Source organism: Chaetodon auriga, chromosome 7 (genome assembly GCF_051107435.1).
Source record: "Chaetodon auriga isolate fChaAug3 chromosome 7, fChaAug3.hap1, whole genome shotgun sequence".
Classification (NCBI taxonomy): Eukaryota; Metazoa; Chordata; class Actinopteri; order Chaetodontiformes; family Chaetodontidae; genus Chaetodon; species Chaetodon auriga.
Window position 1 is genome coordinate 11,755,825 of NC_135080.1, and position 12,894 is coordinate 11,768,718.

The window sequence follows — 12,894 nt, forward strand, 5'->3', positions numbered from 1 at the left end:
TTTGCTTTCACACCAGCGAGCCTCCACAGACACACACACACACACACACACGCACACACACACAGGAAGGCGAGGGCTGGGATGGAATTGAAGTAATAAAAACCTCTTTGTTTTAGTTTGTATTGGACCATTCATCATCACTTTATTTAATACGAGGCTGTAATTGTGCCATCCCCAACCATCACTAATGGCTGTGTTCGCCTGTGTTTGCTTTGTTGATGGAAATGAATGAAATTAGGATAAACAACCGCAGAGTCGCGTGTAATCAAGCCCTGATTAATGTACCAGCGTTTCAGCACCGTTTCTCATTCCACAACACCTGATATCTTTCCCATAAACAAATTCTGTTTGTCTAAATGAAGAAATTAAATGACGCATTTGATGAGTTTATGATTGACCCGGTCCGGCTCGTGGCTCATTATTCTCTGTCTGTTGAGGCCAAGAGGTATGTGACTAATGCTCTGTCACTTCCCACACAAGGATTTATCACCACCACTGATTAATGGCAGCCAAACAGCATTTTAATAATTTTATGATTGTGGTTTCTGGCAGTCACAGAGAGAGATCGAGAGAGAGGGAGAGGAAGATAGAGGGTAGCGGGAGGGAGGAAGGTGGGGGGTGTTTACAGGGAGAGGGTCCAAAGAGAGAGAGAAAGCGACAGAAAGTGTTCATCCCAGATTAAATGTTTTATGCCATTGCAGGCTGTGCAGACGGGGGGCATGATTATGCGCCGTATGAACATCCCCATGAATCTTCCTCTCGCACTTGAAAAGTATTTCATACACATGTTTAATGAATTTCACCCGCCTCATTATTACATTTACTTTTTCCACTGGAAAGCAACAAATTGGCAACAAATCTGTGTGAAATACCTCAACAGTGAGCAATTGCTTCTCCCCAAGGGGTGAAATGTGGAGGTAGATCAGGGAGCGGGACTGATTTACAGGTTCGGAGAGGGAAGGGGTTAAACACGGCGGTGTGGCAGGTGGAGATTGTGATATAGCGAGTAGATTTTATGGCACAGGCTGATATCCCACAGCTGATTCTGATAAAATAACTTGAGATAATCTTGACCCCAGAGCACTTTAATCATACGAAGCGGCTGTGCTGCTCTTTGTTTACCTCCCAACAGTCACTTAAATTCACCTCTCCTGTTAAATGCTCTGGCAAGGCTTCAGGTTGCATTTGGGCATCGTAACCAGTGACCTCAAAATTCGGCTGAACTCGTCGATTTACTCCAGTCTACGAAGATAAAAGCTTAACAGAAATAAGGTTCAACACTGACCTTTTTATATCTGTACTGTAATTAGCATATTTTTCTGCTTTGTTTTCATTTTATCGGAGAAACTCATTACAATGCCAAAAGCCTCGGTTGGTGAATATGTATTGCCGTAACAGAGGACATGGCTTTGTATTTTCTATTTTAGATATGTTGCTTAATTCAGCTTTACAGTTTTTTTTCCAACATTTACCAACATGCTAACAGTATCAACGAATTGATTTAGCAGCCAAACTGCATCACTACCTACTAATACAAGAGAAAAACTATATATAAAAACTTTAAAGTTGCATTAACAGGAACGTGTAAATGAGGACTTTTGCACTCCAATTTTAGCTTATTCTTACTTAAAGTTTCATTTCTCAGACACTTTGTATTACCTCTCTTGACTTGACCTGATTTTGTATTGAATGAAATGTCTCATAAATTAAAAAAAAAACAATTTAGGATGGACGTGTAAAGGTCGTTTTAATTTCAAATAAATTAGTCTCCAAAATTACACATTTATTATGTAAAGTCAACCATCTGGCTAACGTTGGCAAACCAGCTGCGATGTTACTAAAAGACACACTAACCCACCAGATTCGAGGGCTGGAAACTCGGCTACAGCCACTTCTTTCCTGGTTTTGGCTCCCAATGCACAGTTGAATGTTAATAGAAGCCAAACAGCCCCAATGCCCTGGACTGGAGTAACATATTATATTTATCACTTATTACCTTTTTCAGATCTGGAAATAATTTGGTGTCAACATACTTTTAACACCTCCATTATTGAAGTGTTAGTTACATATTTTGACCCTCTTTTGTAAGATTGATGCGTTAGCATGTGCGCACGTGCCTCCATTTGTGTTTATTCTCACGGGGCCGAAGAGTTAAGGTCCACATACGTGCCAAGGCACATATTGTACTGACTCCAACGGGTTTGAACGGCATGTGTTTCACTCCTGCCACACCAGCAACATTTCAAAGTGAATGTTAGTTTGAATTAGATTAGTGTGGGTCATTTTTCCTCCTAACTCAGAGACACAGGAATAAACGCAGCACGGCTGATAAACATTTAGACACCTGTCGTCTCCAATCTGACGTTCCCGGCCTCAGGAACAGATGGAAGTCATGAGCGGTTACAAACTTCTAATGGAGGCCTAATTTCGTACAGATTGCGCTGTTACCCTGCCCCAACTAAGACACACACACACACACACACACACTCAGCTTATTATTTCTCTGTTCTCTCTCCTGTTACATGCTTCTGTCTCTGTCCCCCACTCTCAGTCTCCTGCCTCCTTTCTCAGCCTTTAAACTGACAGTACAGACGAATCCAGGTTGTAGGTGGGAGTAAACAGGCCGCCATTACTGTGATTTCTATAAAGGGATTTTGCTTTTTAATGGCTTTTAACAGGACATCTTGCAGCACGTGTTAGATGTTAAAAAAAATACAGTCACCAAATGCCATTAAGATAAATGTTAGAATCTAAAATCCTTAAACTTTTCAGCATAATTTCGACAAAAGCTTCCAAAGTCTGCGTAATAACCAATTTGTGAGTAACTTTCACACAGTCTCCAGTTTGACCACCAATGCAAAGGCAGAGTCGCTCGAGGCATTTCACATAAATCAGCTGGCGGATTCGTCTCTTAATGGCCGTGATTCCATGTGGTCACTTCTTCCCAACACATGCTGTAGTCTCAGCGCTCATGTCCCCTGTCTCCAATCGTCTTTCTTCCCTCACGCAGTCCCTTCATGTCTTTTTCGTTCAGTCTTGGCATTGCTTGCACTATCCACACTCAGACATAACGACTCAGACAGCCCTCCTCTGTGCGACGCGGGGCGCTGATGACGGAGTCGTCCACCCTCGCTCGTTCAAAAGGGCGTCACTGCCACGTTATTTACGGTAGGACACGTGCACGCGTGCACACACACGCATTTACATCCGTCTAAGTTTTTCATTTGTCCAAGATGCCGCGCCCAACACATTCTCCTTTCTTCCTTTCTCCTTCTGCAGCCCAAACCTAGTGGCTCCAACAGAGGGGTGAAGAGAAATAAACAGTTGATTAATCCTCCATTGGCCCAATCTCGCATATTTCTCTCTAATTAGTAAACCAGGCTATGAGGGGCCCGTGGGTACCGGTCTCCTCCCAGCCAGGGCCCCGTCTCCCAGACCAGAACTCCAGCCGTGTGTTTAAGGAGAAATAAATATCACAAAGTACATTGCTGCTCTTTCATCTCCTCGTGCTGAGAAGAGGGAATTGCTGTGGGAGAATTAATGTTCATTTAATTTCCCTTCTTTCTTCTGCTCATATATTTGCATTCTTCAGGTATTTCTTGTCTCTCCATGTTTCCCTCTCGCCCTCTCTCTCTCACTCTTTCATATACACACACTGAACAGGGCCTTTTTCATAGCTACTACATCTGCAGGACATATGTTCAGCAAATGTACATTTGTGCACGCCGTGAATTAGTGCGTGTTAGCTAAAAAGAAAGATGTCCGGGCCTGTATCTGCTGATGGTGAAAGTACGTTTTTCTGATGTCTTGAACATTATTCCTTGTTACCAAAGGCCAGTCTGTCTCCCTCTGTTTGATTCATGTCTTCGTGGAGCCAGTGGACAAAACCAAAGCCAATCCAGGCTGCAGACTCCAGCACAGAGATTGAAGCGAGCAGCTCTGTTCCTACTCAGAGTAAACCTGTCTTGATCGTTGGCTTTGTGGACACGTTTTAGCTATGCAGAGGCTACGCTAGAGGCCAGATCCAGGCTCCACAAGTGGTCTAGCAATAGTAGCGACAGTAGTCTGTTGAACTTTGAGCTGAGCCTTTTTTTTGTCCACCTCATTCATATCAGTGAAGGTAGGCTAAATAGGAGAAACCCCTCTCTATGTCATGCAATCAACAGCACCACAAACTACGTCCTCCGAACTGAACATTATGACCTTCATGCAGGATTTACTGCATGGCGGCACTGGATTTAGCTGTACCTAATAAAATGGCAACTCAGTGTATATAGTGTGCAATACTCTGCGGCATTGCATGACTCCAGATGCACTGATCTCAGATCACTTAGTAGCTTCCATGTTTTTCAGTACCTGAGCAAGTATCTGCCACACACCAGCAGAGGTTTTCTATTTGAAAGTGGCCGAGTGTGGGTTCACCTCCTGTCTCTGCCAGCATCAGGCTGCTCAGCCTCTGGTTTGGTCCCCTTTACTCCGTGTGAGTGCGTGCGTGTGTGTGTGTGTGTGTGTGTGTGTGTGTGTGTGTGTGTGTGTGTGTGTGTGTGTGAAAACATATGTATGTGATCTATGTACAATATCTGTATCTGAGATTATCTGAGCTGCAGTGCTGAATTACATGTGTCTTATTTCTAATCGTGACAAACCTTTTAATCCCCGTTCTTCCTGGGTTTTACAGAACCGCGTATGACCTCTGACCTTGAGTTGATAGAGTTTTTGTACTTACAAAAGCTTATGGGAGTCTTGATTACTCCTGCTGGGACCAGCTTGCTAACAGTGACGAACAGAGTCGGGGATAGAGGGATGGACACACAAGGGGATCCTCAGTTTTGACAAAATGTACGGTATGTTTGACAAGTGGTAGAGGTGAGGGGGAGAGTTTGAGTGTGTGTGTGTGTGTGATGGGGGTGTCTCCAGATCAGGACTAATCTAAGGGATCAGCCGCAGTGAATGGGCTAGTCGTTATTCTGAATTGGCCAGGATATGTCGTTATATGATAGAGAGCGAGGGTTTAAATCCCTCAGCCGGCATTGTTGGGCCTTCTACACAAGCTGGCTTTTCTCCTCACTCACGCACACACACACACACACAACAGTATGAGAGCAAGGATGAGCATTCATGATAAATGCATAATCCCCACACACACACACACACACACACACACGCCATTAAACCCAGTGGATTACAGTTTGGGGAATTACGGCGGGGATTTCGGTTGTCTCTCTTTCTGTCTTGCTCTTTCCTCTCCTCCTCTGCTTTCACGGCCCTCGCTTGTCAACAGCCCCACTTGGCCCGGGCTGCCAATCCAAAGCTTTGATGAGGCAGTGTCAGCTATTTGTTTGGCCAAGCACAAATGGATCTCTGAATAGAAAGAGTGTGTGAGAGAGGGAGAGAGGGAGAAAGAAAAGCTGAAGGAGAGGGAGAATGGCCGTCCTGGCATGTGATAATATTGAGAAATAATCTGCCACCTTCCTCCTCCTTCTTTCTGTTGTCTCTCTCACAGGTCTCTCATTCTCTGCCTCTCTCTCTCTCGCTCTCTCCATTCTTAACTGTGTCTCTCGCCCTTTATCTCTTAAACACAGGCTGTGCCAGTGTCGGCTTGCAGCTGATTACCGGTGTAATCACTCACATTTTAGATGATCTGATAGGAGAAAAGGCCTACAAATCATCTTAACACCCCCCTGAATCCCCTGAACTCCTTCTCCTGAAGACGGTGGCCAACAACAACTACTTTATTTTTGTCCTCAATATTTTCTTTCTTAAACAGTAGGCCAGAAAATTCCCTCAGAAAAGCCCAGTTAAAACAATGCCCGGGTAAGCCCATTCTGCCAATATCCGCCGCTTATTTCAGTGTAATGTAAGCCCTGGATTTGCCAGTGTAAGTAGATTGGGGCACAATGTAAGTACAAGTGGAGTTGATGTAGCTAACTTTGTACTATATGGCAGCTTGCTGTGTCTTAGTGAGGGCCTTTGTCAAGGTTGAGTTTTTCGGGCTTTCAGTAACCAACAACTGGCTGCAACTGCGAGGGTTGTGTACCTGTGGGTTGTTTTGTTCGCCGCTGGTTGTGTTTGTGCATCCAACAAATTGTGTTTTGATACTGAGAGCTGAGAGACTGTTCTTATAAGTGAAAAACTTGAAGTCAAACAGATGCTTTTGGAAATGAAACCAGCGACCCTAAAACGTTTTACCGTGAATAATTCCATCGTAACAATTAAGTTGTGATGGTAAGTACAGGATTTGCTAACGGTCTTTAATTTCTGGTTCACATTTTCCATTGAGTTTCATTTTGCTAGTTGGTGTCAGCTGAGGTGCAGCAGGCATTTACTTTGGTTAGTTGAATCATCATTTCCCGCTCTCAAAACATGATGCGGCTCTTAACGTCGTGCTCAGCATCTCTTGGTAGTTTGTGCAGCCTCCTGTGCGTCAGGCACAGTGGACTCTCAGCGGTGACGTCAAAACTAAGTAAACAAGATGTTGGATCAGATATCAGATGATGTATTTTGTAATACTGAGAGGAAGACTTTTACAAGTTAAGAGAAGGCCTAAATTTAATAAATGTGTTTCTGTTGCTGCTACAAGCTTAATATTGCTGTCTGCAAGCTGTGTTTTACAGGTATATTAGGCCTCCAGGTGACCAGACAGTTGCTGGTTCAGACTGGTTTGGATGCCACTGACTAACACTCATACCTCCCTCAGTGTCCCCCATTGAAACACCCTTGAGAAAGGCGTTTGGCCCCTGACTGGAGGACTCAAGTTGGCCAGTGGACAGTAATGACAGTAATAGTGTGAGCGCTCAAGACAAGACCTTCAGTAAAGATTCCTCCTCCATATTACATTATAACATCACTGTTTCCCTCCTGTGTTCAAAGTCATGTTGCTGCTGTAGTAGGTGGATTTAGGTGTGTGTACACGAATCAGATATCCTTTAATAATCTGAAATCAGAGCAATAATCAACAGAACAAACTCCAAATTTACTTAATTGTCTTAATTGAGTTAACATTGGAAAAATTGCATGTTCACTGCACTGAAAAGCACACAAATTTTCTTTTGTGTGTGTGTGTGCGCGTGTTGCAGCTTGGGAACTGTTAATTACACATGAAGGGGTTCCCTAGCAGCAGGCCGGGAGCCCTCAGGGGCCAGCGGCAGGGCTGGTGGGACGCGGGGAAACAGATTACGGCGGTCTCGGGGCACCAATAGATGGCCAGATGAACCAGCAGGGGCCCCTTTCTTTTATTCATTCTCCCAGTGGACCCCTCCACAGGTTCTGGACATGGGGCCTGCTCACATTAGGCCAGGGCTGCATTCTAAAACGCTTATTTTGGTGTCAAACATTTTGTTAAAATAATTGTTATAATGGAGCAGGTGAAACGCTTAAAGTTAAAATTTTGGAGTGTTTGATTGGTTCGGCATCAACTGATGAGGCTCAAGTTGGTCAAAGTCAGCAGACACGGTTTGTTTGTGTGTGCGTGCGTGTGTGTGTGTGTCTGTGTGTGTGTGTGTGTGTGTGAGTGAGTGAGTAAACAACCACGGCCTTGAAAGAAATAGTGTGTGTGCATCATGTAAGTCCTGTAAAATACTACTGTATCGTCTTAATGAGGTGTGTGTTTGTGCGTGTGCGCGTGTGTGCGTGTGTGTGTGTGTGTGTGTGTGTGTGTGTGTGTGTGTTTAGGGGTGATAATCCTGTCTCCCGTCTGCAGAGCCCCAGTGAAACCACGCTAAGCCACTTCATTCACTTTGATCCAGTTTTGGGGGGCCAGTTTAATTTCCCATAATGCCGCTGATCAATGATTTCCTTTCAGCACTGATGTAATTAGTGGTTTTAAGCCAGTTTTGCGCTCCTATCTGACAGCGTTTTGGGGGCGGGCGGTATATATTATTGAGGAATCGATATCAGCTCACGCAGAGGGTTACATGAGCATATGAACATAAACAGGGAAGTGCATGTTGTAGTTTTATAGGCTGAAAAACTCATTTTTCCTAACTTACACCAGCCGGTGCAGTTTAGATAACTGTGAAAATTAACAGTCACGACAATTAAATTCTTCTCCTAAAACCTCTTATGCATAATTCATCAAATTAATATATAGATCTGGTGTTATCCTATTAAGAAAGGGTTGTTTTATTAATTAACTTGATTAAGTGGTAAGCTTGAGCAGGCTGGCCTAATTGCAAATGGTCAAACGATTAGAACAAGCCATTGTTACTGTCCCCACTGATGTTCGAGTGCTATTAGCTCCTCAGTACAAACGAGTTAAACCTTTAATTTTATGACCACACTACAGAGCTCTCAGCCAGCGAGGAGAATAACAGCCAAGCCGCATTGCATGAAGCATCGCTGTGTCTAATTTTGGCTGTGGAGCTCGCTGCCGTAGCATTGATATTGGCGGGTGTCAGAGGTTGAGTTAATTAGCTTGGTTTGTGGACTGTGATGTAACAGGGGAAAACATGGCTCAAATATCCGGCTATAAATCTTAATGATAAGTCTAATTGTACTCGGCATTACACGGAGTCCATTTAAATAGTTGCATTTCCTCTCTGCTGCTGTTTGCCAAAAGAAACGACGTGAATGTTGTCAGGCACGCGTCCACGCGGCTAAGTGCTTCCTGATGCACGTTAAAGCCATTTGTGCGTGTTTTTTTCTTAAAAGTCTTGTCCAGCCTGAATTATAGAGCTGCCTATCACTTGAGACAACTCCCGGAGCCTCACACCTGTTATTTAGTGGGCAGGGTTGACCTCCTCTCCGCTCTGCAAGATGGAGACCACCACTGGCTGAATGCAGGCCTGCGTGTGTCCGCTGTATTCAGGCACACGCTGCCTGAGCTGGTGTCGGTTGACTTCATGACATAATTCCATTTAGGCATTTAACTAGACGCACAGTGACCGAGCATTACGTTGATTTAATTTGTGTAAATGTTAAACACGATCAAATAAGCTCCACATGGTTTGAAGGCTGTCCAGTGCGTGGCAAAGCAGGACTGCAGTCTTAGGTGTTTTTTATTAGCTGTACTTCACAGAGTTTGCGTCATTGTTGTAAGAACATCACCAGCTGTCTTCAGTTTTAATGGATGTCGATTTGAAGGCCATTTGTGTTTTTAAATTTAACACAATGTTCAGCTAAGATATTAGGCCTTAATGAGACATTCAGGCTTCAGCTAATGATCATTTTCATCCTTGACAGTTAAAAATGTCCATCACAGTTTCCTAAAACCCAAGGTCACGTCTTCATATTGCTTGTTTTGTTCAAGGAACAGTGCAAAACCCAAAGAGGTGAAGTTTAGTATAACAGAAGACAAAGAAAAGCAGCAAATCTGTGCAGTAGTACAAGATACATTTTCAGTCTGTCGACTAATTGGTTTCAGTGTAAATTAGAAGTTTGACTTGATTGATTTTGAATGAGAGGTCATTTCACACACCTCACAAGAGATGTGGTTATTTTAGACTGGAGGGTTTAATTCTCTGAATTCTACAATGTCTGACATTAGACATGTCTATTCCCTCTTGACACCTCCCTGACAGTGACCTTGTGGTCATTACTGACCAGTAGCCTTGTCTCTCATTTACCTGACTGTCTTTTGAACTAAGCTCTTTCTGCAGGGCTTACACGCTTGTGTGGAAGGCCAGAGCCTGAAATTATCACCAGAACCCTCTGCCAAAGCCTGACCAGGTAGTCATTACTGAAAAAGCCTTTGAGTTTTTCAGCCTTTTGAAGTGTGTCAGTACTTAGAGAGATAACAATGCTCGTGCCCTTTAACCTTGTCGGGCTCTTCAGCTGTGTGTGTGTGTGTGTGTGGGTGTGGGGTAGGGGGGGACTTCCCTGTTTCCATTTGGCTGACCGATCTTTAAAGTTGCTCACTGGTCTGGTTACAGCCAGGGGATGAGGCATGGCATTGAGTAGTTTCAAATGGAACCAAACTAAGCCTATATGCAAACAAAACCCAGGGAATTAGGGGAACTAAGCTGGCCTGTTCACAGTAACTCCTTGGCCAACGCTGAACCGCAGAAGAGGAGAGAGTGAAGGGGTAGAAGGGGAGGGAGTGAATGAGCGAGCCTCTCCGAATTCTCATGAAGGGCCTGTTCTTTTAATTGTGTTGAACAAAACAACAGGGGCTAAGTAATGGGGTTTTAAAGTGAAGCACATTTGGATAGATTGTGTAACGCCCTGTGTGGGTGTGAGGCGGGGAGCAGAGAGGAGAGAGAGGGAGAGAGACACAGAGGGCGAGTGGGCGGCATTGTGTGGCAAGAACAAAAGGCGAAAGTTGGCAAACGGAGGCACCCACTGAAAAGCCTGGAACCAAACTGGCCGGCTAATTACTGACATGCATTGTCAAGGAGGAGGAAACACAACAAAACCGGGATAAAGATTAATTTTATACCTCATCCTCCTCGCTGTCAGACACACAGAAACAAATCCTGTAAATTGAAAAAGAAAAAAAAAGAAAAAAAACGAGGCAAGCAGATAGAGGTAGAAGGGATCAGAGGGATAAATCTATGGGAGTGTAACCGTACAAAGCAGTGCGAGTAAGGCTCCCTTTATTCTGTCAATCCCTCCGCTCAAACACACGCTATAGACTTGTCTTTATGTTCCATAGCGGTCTCCTCTCAGACTCAGAGTTTGGGGAGAGGACTCGGGGAGATAAACAGGCCTGGAGTGCATGTGAAGTTGGTGCGGCGTTCATATTTTTAGGTCAGATGTGAAAGAAAGAAGAGTCTCACAGAGGGCCAAAGGTTGCAGAAGTGGCCAGAATAACATAAAGAGGCTGCAGTTAGGAAACACAGAGGGCGAGATCTTGAGTGGGTCGTAAGGCAGAGATATCTAGAATAACTTAAAAGAGATGAAAAGAGAAGAAAGGTGGGAATGAGTGCTCGGATTATTAATATCTGATATCTAATATTTCCTGACACGTTTGTTCTGCATCCAGCTCTTTCAGACTTTGGTCTGCCATTTTTCTCGTTCTTTGCTCCTTTTTTTTAAAAAAAACCAAAAAATATTTCTCTGTTCTATTTTGACAAGTGTTTCGAAAAATCGCTTGTCATCCCCAAACTATGCCAGGCTGGTCCCCCCCCCCCCTCCCCGCCCCCCTCCTTTTTTTTTTTATTATTACCATGGAGGTTTCACGAGCGTACATCGGCGATTTGGAGATGAAAGGCGTGGAATCATCCCGATTCCTGCCCTGCCACTGAGCCGCTCAAACTCCCTGACAAAGCTGTCAGACTCCATTTTGACTCCAACTGCCAGAGTAAACTTGCTCTGCCATTTACAATCAACAAGAGGCAGCGCGAAGTCCCGCTCCAGCCCGCGTCAGAACCCTCCAACTGCTCCCCTTTTCACAGGCATTAAAGTGTATTTTCTCCCCTTTCTTTCTCTCCTCACAGTATGTCTGTCTGCTTATATTTCTTGCTCTTTTCTCCTTCTCTCTTTCTGTCTCTGTTGTGTATCTTGCTGTATTTACTCTGGTGGAAACACTGCTGAGTGCAGTTAGAGATGTTTATAGCCGTCATAAGACATATGCATGGAAAAACACACAGGTAGTCGTACTGTACACACACACTTTTTGATCTTGGTGTTGTTTGTTTTATCATATTTTCATCGTCTTTGCTTATGTTTGACAAAGCACCCGCTGTTTATTTTTCTCCATGCTGTCTGCCTACAGACACAAAATACCTTGTGATAATAGTGAAGATGCTCCTTTGATATACCCACTGATGTCTGACGGGCTGCTGCTATATGGCAAGATTATTATTGAGTTATTGCGAGTCAACTCCAGTAATTTTCAAACAGGGAATTCCCAAGTCTCCCAGTTTTTTGGCATCATGTTTTGTGGTCGACGGGGAGTCGAGAAGTTTTTCTCCAACAGCTGAACCCAAAAAAAAGTGACTGAAACACATCTTTTCAACACAGTGTTACTTAAAAAACACATTAATTTTAATTCGGTTGGAATGCCCACGTCCAAAATGTGTATTTGTGAGTTTAAAATCAAGCGTACGCTGGAAATGTTTTAATATAGTTTGTCAGTAATATTATTTATAGGGGCATAAATGACAACTTAATTTATTGATAAACTAGATTTCAAACACGGGGGATTCCCTGCCTCTTGTGTTTACAGTGCACTTTCACCATCGGAAACAGAACGTCAAGATGTTTTATTTTACATTTGCTAATTTGGTAACACTGTGTCTAAAGGTTCACCAATAACTAGCTGCTTATTAGCATGCATATTAGCAACATGTTGGCTCTTTATTAGTTATTATAAAGCACTTATTAATGCCTTATTTTGCATGACCGTATTCTACAACTACTTGGCCATTAACTGAGAGTTTCCCCTCAATCACCTCCTAATTACTGCTTATTGATAGCAAGTACATGAGCCAATATGCTGCTAATATGCATGCTAATAAGCAGCTAGGTAATGTTAAATATGTGTACCATAATATAAAGTGTTACCTCCGTTTTATAGCTTTGTGAACAGTACAGCTGTGTCAGATCACATGATTTTTGCACCTGTAAATGTTCCTATTATATATATTTATATAAAAATATATACATTATATATAATTGTTCTGTGAGCATGTCACAGACACTCCACTGAGTATCTATGAGGACACGGGAGGGCGAGGGGCAGCGCACATAGACATGAGAGAGACAGAAAGAGGGTGAGGGGGGGATGCTTGGCTTCCCTCCAGCAGTGGTGCTCCTGGTGTGAGAGAGAGGAAGAGTCTCCGTTCTCTGGCTGGGCTTTCATGTACAGACACCCAGGAGAGAATGAAAGAAAGACATACACAGAGGTGAGAGGGTGCAATGAGATGTTTACGAGGAAACGTTTTAGCTTGGCTCCTGGTTTACCACCACGCTTTGAAATAGAGCTGCAACAATTATCACGTTTAATCCATTTGA

At 43.6% G+C, this 12,894-nt stretch overlaps 1 protein-coding gene across 1 annotated transcript in view; it reads left to right on the top strand.

Annotated features, from left to right (window-relative positions):
• Positions 1–12,894, top strand: part of rsrc1 (arginine/serine-rich coiled-coil 1) — a 108,596-nt gene that overhangs the window by 63,232 nt on the left and 32,470 nt on the right. The gene's annotated exons all lie outside the window — the stretch shown is intronic.